Source organism: Procambarus clarkii, chromosome 19 (genome assembly GCF_040958095.1).
Source record: "Procambarus clarkii isolate CNS0578487 chromosome 19, FALCON_Pclarkii_2.0, whole genome shotgun sequence".
Taxonomy (NCBI): domain Eukaryota; kingdom Metazoa; phylum Arthropoda; class Malacostraca; order Decapoda; family Cambaridae; genus Procambarus; species Procambarus clarkii.
Window position 1 is genome coordinate 29392374 of NC_091168.1, and position 10497 is coordinate 29402870.

A 10497-nucleotide genomic window follows, 5' to 3' on the forward strand; every position below is an offset into this window, starting at 1 on the left:
CGAAACCTGTACATCTTTCCTGGATCATGGCGACGGTGTTTACTCTCATTTCCAGTTTAAGAGCTCTTTAAGCTCTCTACGAGGTTGTTTACAACAGTAATAACCTTGGGTTGTGATATTTCCATTCTCGTATAAACTGTTTAATAAGTGTCAACAAAGTCACCTTGATTAAGGAAAGATGTAGAGGCTTCGTAAGTGCTTGCGTAAGTGTTTGGTGAATCGTGCCCCCTGTAGACCGCTTGACCCAAGTGAGCAGACCACTTGACCCAAGTGAGCAGACAGCTTGACCCAAGTGAGCAGACCGCTTGACCCAAGTGAGCAGACCACTTGACCCAAGTGAGCAGACAGCTTGACCCAAGTGAGCAGACCGCTTGACCCAAGTGAGCAGACCACTTGACCCAACTGAGCAGACCACTTGACCCAAGTGAGCAGACCACTTGACCCAAGTGAGCAGACCACTTGACCCAAGTGAGCAGACAGCTTGACCCAAGTGAGCAGACCACTTGACCCAAGTGAGCAGACCGCTTGACCCAAGTGAGCAGACCACTTGACCCAAGTGAGCAGACCACTTGACCCAAGTGTGCAGACATCTTGACCCAAGTGTGCAGACAGCTTGACCCAAGTGAGCAGACCACTTGACCCAAGTGAGCAGACCACTTGACCCAAGTGAGCAGACCACTTGACCCAAGTGAGCAGACCACTTGAGCCAAGTGTGCAGACATCTTGACCCAAGTGTGCAGACAGCTTGACCCAAGTGAGCAGACAGCTTGACCCAAGTGAGCAGACCGCTTGACCCAAGTGAGCAGACAGCTTGACCCAAGTGAGCAGACACGTGTAGTTATCATACCGCTCCTTCCCCCCCCCCCTTGGCTATCATGTAAAGCTAATCTACTTTAACTCTGTCCGGGTTCTTTCCACTCTCACTGTAGGATAATGTAGAGACAATTGCTTTAGCGGTGACCTGTTTCCTTCTCTCTCTCTCTCTCTCTCTCTCTCTCTCTCTCTCTCTCTCTCTCTCTCTCTCTCTCTCTCCCAACGGTGCTGGAGACACGATCCTTCTTCACTGTCATCTTGCTTGGATGTCTTCACTGTCATCTTGCTTGGATGTCTTCACTGTCACCGTGCTTGGATGTCTTCACTGTCATCTTGCTTGGATGTCTTCACTGTCACCGTGCTTGGATGTCTTCACTGTCACCGTGCTTGGATGTCTTCACTGTCACCTTGCTTGGATGTCTTCACTGTCACCGTGCTTGGATGTCTTCACTGTCACCGTGCTTGGATGTCTTCACTGTCACCGTGCTTGGATGTCTTCACTGTCACCGTGCTTGGATGTCTTCACTGTCACCGTGCTTGGATGTCTTCACTGTCACCGTGCTTGGATGTCTTCACTGTCACCGTGCTTGGACCGTCTTCACTGTCACCGTGCTTGGATGTCTTCACTGTCACCGTGCTTGGATGTCTTCACTGTCACCTTGCTTGGCCGTCTTCACTGTCACCTTGCTTGGACCGTCTTCACTGTCACCTTGCTTGGCCGTCTTCACTGTCACCTTGCTTGGCCGTCTTTACTGTCACCTTGCTTGACCGTCTTCACTGTCACCTTGCTTGACCGTCTTCACTGTCACCTTGCTTGATCGTCTTCACTGTCACTTTGCTTGACCGTCTTTACTGTCACCTTGCTTGGCCGTCTTCACTGTCACCTGGCTTGGACCGTCTTCACTGTCACCTGGCTTGGACCGTCTTCACTGTCCGCCACCACCTGCTGTTACTACCCACTGGGTACTTCCCACAATTGACGGTGAAACAGGATACCGTCAATTAGGCATAAACCCCGGAAATGGATCCCTAGTTATCCGATAAGGAGGGATCTAAGATTTACGTTACGCGTGGAATTAAATCAAAGTACAAAGGGATTATATGCGATATTAAATAAATGCTTGGTGGCTTGCAGAGGGTGCCTAGTCTCAAGTATGGGGCTTGAAGGCACAGATAGGTGAGTACAAATCCTGTCCTGCAGGCACAAATAGGTGAGTACAAATAGGTGAGTACACACGGGATCCAACAACCACGTAAAATATCCGTTGGGGGAAATTCTACCAAACACCAAGGGAGCCGGTCGGCCGAGCGGACAGCACGCGGGACTTGTGATCCTGTGGTCCTGGGTTCGATCCAAGGCGCCGGCGAGAAACAATGGGCAGAGTTTCTTTCACTCTATGCCCCCTGTTACCTAGCAGTAAATTAGGTACCTGGGTGTTAGTCAGCTGTCACGGGCTGCTTCCTGGGGGTGGAGGCCTGGTCGAGGACCGGGCCGCGGGGACACTAAAAAAGCCCGGAAATCATCTCAAGATAACCTCAAGAAGATCTCAAGAAGATAACCATAAATTGCTATATAAGATTTATTAAGCAAAGATTATCAGTGAAAATAAACATTAATACGCCCTACCTGAACACTTCCTAAACTGATTATGTTCCTGAGGCAAATGAATACAAAAAATAATGTGGAGTCTACAACTGCACTTAGATCAGAACAATTATCTTAAATACCACAGCTGGGCCAGTTGTTCAGTCAAGCCTCTGGAGAGGAGGTGTTGACCTCTTAGGATGTCTCAACCCACACTGATCTTAGCCTGCTCTCTCAAGCTAAGACTGACCTAGGCTAAGTTGCCGAATTAATCTTTGAAGAAGATTAATAACTTAAATTCTATACTCGTCACTGAAGGTGTCTTATTATTCCAAAACAATTGGGAAATATCTAGATACTTGAGCCGGATTAATACAATATTCATTTGAACTTGCATTTCACACTAATTTACAGGAATTAACAAGGAAACTGGTAGGTACAAATTTTCCAAGTACCGAGATACGTCTTACATATACTCATTTTCTTACTGAAGTCAAATGTTTCTTTGATAACATACGAGACTAATACGGGAGCTCTAATCCCTCCTCTAATCCCTGACCTTGCCAGTCAGGTCACTACCAACTCTGTACTTTTACAAATGGCGTATACCTCCCGTCTGATGAAACGTCAACTTTAAATGTTAGCTGTATTGCCTTTTATATTAACAGTTCTACTGTTACAACTGTCTCCTTGCTCGGCCGTCTTCACTGTTCATATATATATATATATATATATATATATATATATATATATATATATATATATATATATATATATATATAGTGTGTGTTTGTGTATTTAAGGTTTTGTGTATGTATAAATACATGTGTTTTAGCCTCCCGGGAAAGCTTGCTCTTTGTTCTTAAGGAATTAAAGCTGGTTGTTAAGTCGATTGTAACGCTGTCACCAGCTGACACGCGAGAAAGGGTTCAAAGTTGTGTTTTTTGAGCAACATGATTGACAGGTCATGACTGGGGGTCTAAATGGGTAGTGTTTGTTTGTGTGTGTGTTTGGAGTGGAGGGGGGGGGGGGAATTAGTGTTTCCATGACCGCCTTTACAAACATTCATAAACACACACACACACACACACACACACACACACACACACACACACACACACACACACACACACACACACACACACACGCACCCAGCCCAGTAGGCTCAGGAACCTGTACACCAGTTGATTGACGGTTGAGAGGCGGGACCAAAGAGCCAAAGCTCAACCCCCGCAAGCACAAATAGGTGAATACACACACACACACACACAAAGCTGGCGGGACCAAAGAGCCAAAGCTCAACCCCCGCAAGCACAAATAGGTGAGTACACACACATAGGATTGTAGGATCCTCCAAGAGGACTTGGACAGATTGCAGAGATGGTCAGATAAATGGCTACTGGAGTTCAACACGAGCAAATGAAAAGTTATGGAAATGGGATTAGGTGATAGGAGACCAAAGGGAACAGTACACAATGAAGGGGAACAGCCTACCTGTGACGACGCGAGAAAGAGACCTGGGCGTGGACGCAACACCTAATCTAACTCCTGAGGCACATATACATAGTATATCGACAGCAGCACTACTCTAACACATTCACACGGGGAAACATCTCCCGTCACGCAGGGTGCAGTCGCACCTCCACAGATCTCCAGTCTCAGCTAATGATACTGTAATGACTCAAAAGGGCCACCACTTACGGGCTATTCATGCCCGTGCCACCTTTTGGGTGGCTTAATCTTTATCAATCAGCGTACTCTACACTGGCAAAGGTTAGTATATCATTCAGAAACCTAAGTGAGGAGGCATTTAGGGCGTTTTACACTGCCTACGTGAGGCCATGTCTTAGAGTATGCCGCTCCATCATGAGTCCCCACCTGAAGAAACACATATGGAAACTGGAAAAGGTTTAGAAGTTTGCAACGAGACTCGTCCCAGAGTTACGAGGGATGGGGTATGAGGAGCGCCTGAAGGAACTGTGCCTTACGGCACTAGAAAGAAGAAGGGAGAGGGGGAACATGATAGGAACGTATAAAATACTCAGGGAATTGTCAGAGTGGACATAGACGAAATGTTCACACGGAATAGTAACAGAACGAGGGGACATGGGTGAAAGCTGGACACTCAGATGAGTCACAGAGATGCTAGGAAGTTTTCTGTTAGCGTGAGAGTAGTGGGAAAATGGAATGCACTTGGGGAACAGGTTGTGGAAACAAATGCTGTTCATAATTTTAAAACTAGATATGATAGGGAAATAGGACAGTAGTCATTGCTGTAAACAACCGATGGCTCGAAAGGCGGGATCCAAGAGTCAATGCTCGATTCTGAAGGCACAAATAGTTGAGTATATGCGGGGTTCAAGAGCTATAGCTTGATCCTGCAGGCACACATATGAACACACACACACACACACACACTTCCCACTAAGAAAAAGTAGATTTACCAGAAGTTTAGACAACGGCCAACATGATGTGTGTGTGTATACAATGTGCAAGGGAGCGCCACAGAATTACAGGTCCATCATCACTAACAATCACCTACTACAATCACACAATACAGACTGGTAATGTTCTTAGAACATTTTGAGTAGTTGAATTTGGTCTCCTTCACCACCAACGATGTCGCCTAGCAGCGCTTGGGTTGGACGGTAGAACGACGGTTTCGCTTCATGCAGGTCGGCGTTCAATCCCCCGACCATCCAAGTAGTTGGGTACCATTCCTTCCCCCCGTCCCATCCCAAATCCTTATCCTGACCCCTTCCCAGTGCTATATAGTCGTGATGGCTTGGCGCTTTTCCCCTGATAGTTCCCTTTCTAGCGCCAAAAACTTTGTCTCTTAGCACCAACAACTTTATTAAATAAAAACCTTATAAATATTACTAGAAAGGCTCCAGAGATATGCAAGATGACTGGCTCCTGAGCTGAAAGGCCTGATCAACAAGGAAGAGGAGGAATATGGTAAAGACATAATGATTGATTGATTGATGAAGATTAAGCCACCCAAAAGGTGGCACGGGCATGAATAGCCCATAAGTGGTGGCCCTTTTGAGCCATTACCAGTATCAAGAGCTGATACTGGAGATCTGTGGAGGTGCGACTGCACCCTGCGTGACGGAAGATGTCTTCCATGATTTAAACAGATTGAATTGATTGATGAAGATTAAGCCACCCAAAAGGTGGCACGGGCATGAATAGCCCATAAGTGGTGGCCCTTTTGAGCCATTACCAGTATCAAGAGCTGATACTGGAGATCTGTGGAGGCGCAACTGCACCCTGCGTGACGGGAGATGTCTCCCGGACCAAGTGGTGACCAGATGGTGAAAAGACACAAGATGCATAGAAGAATTTGCAAAGCATAGCACGAGGAAAACTAAGAGAGCTAGATTTTATTACATCAGATACGAGACGTTAAAGGAGCGACATGATTGCGACGTGAAAAGTTCCCTAAAGAAATACGGAATAAGTAAAGAACAAAAGGTTTAGCCCAGACAGAACGAGAGGTTATGGGTGGAAGCCAGAGCCAGAGATGCTCAGCATGTATGTAAATATTTTACCTGGAATTACTGAATTAAAGGTAGAATAAGAGGAGAAAGGTGAGGCACACACAACGAAACTACGACGTTGGTACAACGTTCGAACAAGTTTTAACACCACCTAACCAGTTATCACAAAAAATATAGCAAGTTGTAACAACGTTCTAATACGTCATAAACACGTTAAGCCAAGATGTAACAACTTTATTACAAGTTGTAACAAGCGGAAAATAGAGACAGTTTCGGAATGTGTTTCCAGGGCTGTCGGCCCCACACACACACACACACACAGGATTACTAGTAGCTCGAGTGTCTTCCCAGCCGCTGCCTTACACAACCCAGCAACTGGGGAGACGGGGCCCAAGAGCTAACGTACAACCAGAGCCGCTTTGTCTGACCATGACCCCCCCTCCCCTCCCCTCCCCTCCCCTCCCCTCCCCTCCCCTCCCCTCCCCCCTGGCACCATTTCCTCTCGTCACGGACCTGTGTCGTGGCACTAATGGAGGTATGGCAGAGCAACATTACCATATGATCCAGCAATAAGTGCCAGCTAGGTGCCTCCTCTGGTGCCATAACAAATGACCCGCGCAAATTACCGCAGCAAAAAAACTGTGCGCAAGATTTTTGCAATAAGAAATAGGCAAAAATATAAGACTAACACGATACAATTAGATACATTAATAATGAATATAAAAATATAATATATAAAACATATGAACAAATTCACAAGGGCCGTGACGAGGATTCGAACCTGCGTCCGGGAGCATCCCAGACGCTGCCTTAATCGACTGAGCTACGACAGGGTTAAAAGGGTTGAAACCGAAGTTCTAAAAGGGTTGAAATCCTCGTCACGGCCCTTGTGGATTTGTTCATTTGATGCATCACGTGAGTGTGATCTCTGAGTGTTATAAAATATATGAAAATATTTTAACATAATATATATATCGCAAAGAAATCACAGTGGCGCGAAGTATCAATCTACGGGGCTCACCATATCCCATGCTACTTGGTACGAATCTTTAACAATAACAACAACGTAAGATATCAATGAGAAAATCATTTTGAGGCAAAGGGGGGTTATCTTGAGGTTATCTTGAGATGATTTCGGGGCTTTTTAGTGTCCCCCGCGGCCCGGTCCTCGACCAGGCCTCCACCCCCAGGAAGCAGCCCATGACAGCTGACTAACACCCAGGTACCTATTTTACTGCTAGGTAACAGGGGCATAGGGTGACTCGAACCGGCGTACTGGAGAGTCCCAGACACCCGCTTTAACTCACTCGGTCACGATTGGGCAAAAGTCGACCACCCGGAACGCTACTGAGTTCCCTGAGAGACTCCTGGTGATCTTAAGGAGCGTCGTGAGGGTGTGAGCACCATTACCCGCTGGCGAGAGTGTAGGCGGCCCGACTGTAACAATCCTGGTTGGGCACCAGGTCGCCCGGCCTCCACAACCTCCTAATGAATTCAGTAGAGTTCCGGGTTGGTGGCTTTTGTCCTCCCGTGGCTGAGTGGGTTAAGGCAGGCGTCTAGGAATCACCAGAAAGCCAGTTCAAGTCACTGCTTTGCCTCAAAATTATTTTCTTTATATATATATATATATATATATATATATATATATATATATATATATATATATATATATATATATATATATATATATATATATATATATATTAGTATGTTTCGGTAACAGTCTTATAGGCATATATTATTGAATATGAGAGAGAGGATGAGATCAATGATTCTAGCGCGAATCTTCTCTATTTTACTTACGTATTTCTTCACATGAGAAGGAAGTTGAAAAATTAACTCTTCAAAGTTCATTTTACAATATTATTTAACCTAACGCTAAGAGATGCGTTTCGTTTCGTTACCTCTTCTTAAAACATTGTCAACGGCAAAGTTTAAATCTTTACAAGGTTGATTGACTGATAGAGATTAAGCCACCCAAGAGGTGGCACGGGCATGAATAGCCCGTAAGAAGGCTACAAGGTTGCAGGTGCCGAGGATGAGGTGAAGATGAAGCACCATAATTATGGGCCAATAGGCCCATTGCAGTTTACCAATCTCCTGTTTCCAGGAAGGCTTGGGGCAGTTTATTTACTGTTTATCTATTATTTTGGTGTCGTTTGTCAAGCTATCTCTGGTGATGATCTGGTTAAGTATAGCGACTATGTGAGAGCCGGCTGGCTGAGCGGACAGAACACTGGACGCGTGATCCTGTGGTCCCGAGTTCGATCCCGGGCGCCGGCGAGAAACAATGGGCAGAGTTTCTTTCACCCAGATGTCCCTGTTACCTTGCAGTAAATAGGTACCTGGGAATTAGTCAGCTGTCACGGACTGCTTCCTGGGGGTGGAGGCCTGGTCGAGGACCGGGCCGCGGGGACACTAAAAAGCCTTGAAATCATCTCAAGATAACCTCAAGATGTGTTTCTTGATAGGGGCCTTGCTTTTGGTGAATTGTTATAGGCTTGAAAAAACTTGAACTATAGACTTGAAAGAAATATGTTTGTCTTGCCTATATATTGAGTTCGTCGGGCCTGATATTCCCCAAGTGGGTATGTGAAGGCATACACGACACTGGTCTCTGCCAAGGGGTGTTGCTAGGTGTCTTGAGAGTTTGTCGTGAGCAAGTTGGTAGTCTTCTTGCTCTTATAGTATGTTACTAGTTCAGTCTTGCAAGTCCACTGCGGGCTCACCATAGCCCGTGCTGCTTGGAACTCTTTGTTCCAAGTAGCGAATCTTGAACAACATTATGGTTGGTGTCAGTGGGGGGTGACATTTCTGTCAATAATGTCATTCAGGATCCACTCTCCGGTTTGTGGGCCGCAGAGAAGGTCCTGTAGAGTATATTAATAGTAGGTACTGGTAATGTTCCCAGTACCATAATGTATGTAATACCATAATGTACTTAGTCCCATAATGTACCCAGTATCACAGTGTTTCCAGTACCACAGTGTACCTAGTACCACAGTGTTCCCAGTACCACAGTGTACCCAGTCCCACAGTGTACCCAGTCCCACAGTGTACCCAGTACCACAGTGTACCCAGTACCACAGTGTACCCAGTACCACACTGTACCTGGCAGCTGTAATCACAGGTGATCAACATGTGTGAATATTTCAGTATGTCTTTCCACATTCTCTGACGTCAAGCTTCTCTTTCTAAAGCTTTTTCGAAAATCATTTAGAGAGAATTTGAGATGAAATGCTTTGAAAAGTTGATTTTTATAAACATTAGTCAATTTTATTTTCTGTCAGTGTTTTGAACATACCTAGAGGTACTTTCCTGGAGGTACTTTCCTGGAGGTACTTTCCTGGAGGTACTTTCCTGGAGGTACTCCCAGTGTTGAGTGTCAGCTCCTAAGCTCGGCCTCTCGATCATTTGTTATTCATATATTGAAAAATAAAATAATTCTCTGTCCATCCTCTTTATTTCTTCTGGATTGTGGCGCGGTATAGTTCATTCAGTGTCAGTTTTCCTCACCTTGCACTTACTGATATTGAATTCCAGTAACCATCCGCAAACAATAACATTTAGTACTTTACGTGGATAGGTCACTAACTCAGATGGGGAATTGTTTGGGCCATATGACCGTTCCTTGGGTGATTCCTCCTTTTGCCTTCTTAGGGAAAACTTAGATTATTTTCTCTCACTATGACTCTCTGGCGCCCATCTGTTTGGTACTCTCTTCCTCAGTTTATTCCACCTGTTGTGTTTAGCTCTGGACAAGTGGTCATTTAGGAGGAGCTATGTCGAGGGTTTTATAATAGTCTATAAATAAAGTCATTTGGCCCATATATGTCTGTATGCAGGCGATGAGTCACAATAACGTGGCTAAAGTATGTTGACCAGACCACACACACTAGAAGGTGAAGGGACGACGACGTTTCTGTCCGTCCTGAACCATTCTCAAGTCGATTGTGAATGACTTGAGAATGGTCCAGGACGGACCGAAACGTCGTCGTCCCTTCACCTTCTAGTGTGTGGTCTGGTCAACTATGTCTGTATCTTGTCTTAGTGTAGTTATTTCATCTTAGAACTCTAGTATGTTTGTTAGGCGCGACCTCCCTCCCTTAAAGCCGCGTAGCTGCTTGTCTACAAAACAGACTTTGTGTAGATGAGCCCACGACGTCAGGAAAAGTATTTAGCCGTATTTGGGCGTATTTAGCGTTATTTAGGCGTATTTAGCCGTATTTAACACGCTCACAAAAATAGAGGTTGGTTGGCGATCCTGGACCTCACCGGGAGAATTGTGTAGTTTTCCTGAGCGTCAGGCTCCTCCTCCTGCTGCTGAGGCCAGGAGATCATCTACGTATATTTGTTCATGATTGCGTCAAGCCTCACAGGATATATATATATATATATATATATATATATATATATATATATATATATATATATATATATATATAAAAGAACAAAGACTTAACAGACTAAAGTCGAGGAATACATACCAACAATAAACGCATACATATGTATACATCCACAGACCATTATAGCGTAAGAATACCTTCTGGCCCATGCGAGGCAGCTCTCATGTATACCCACCCAAACTCATTCATA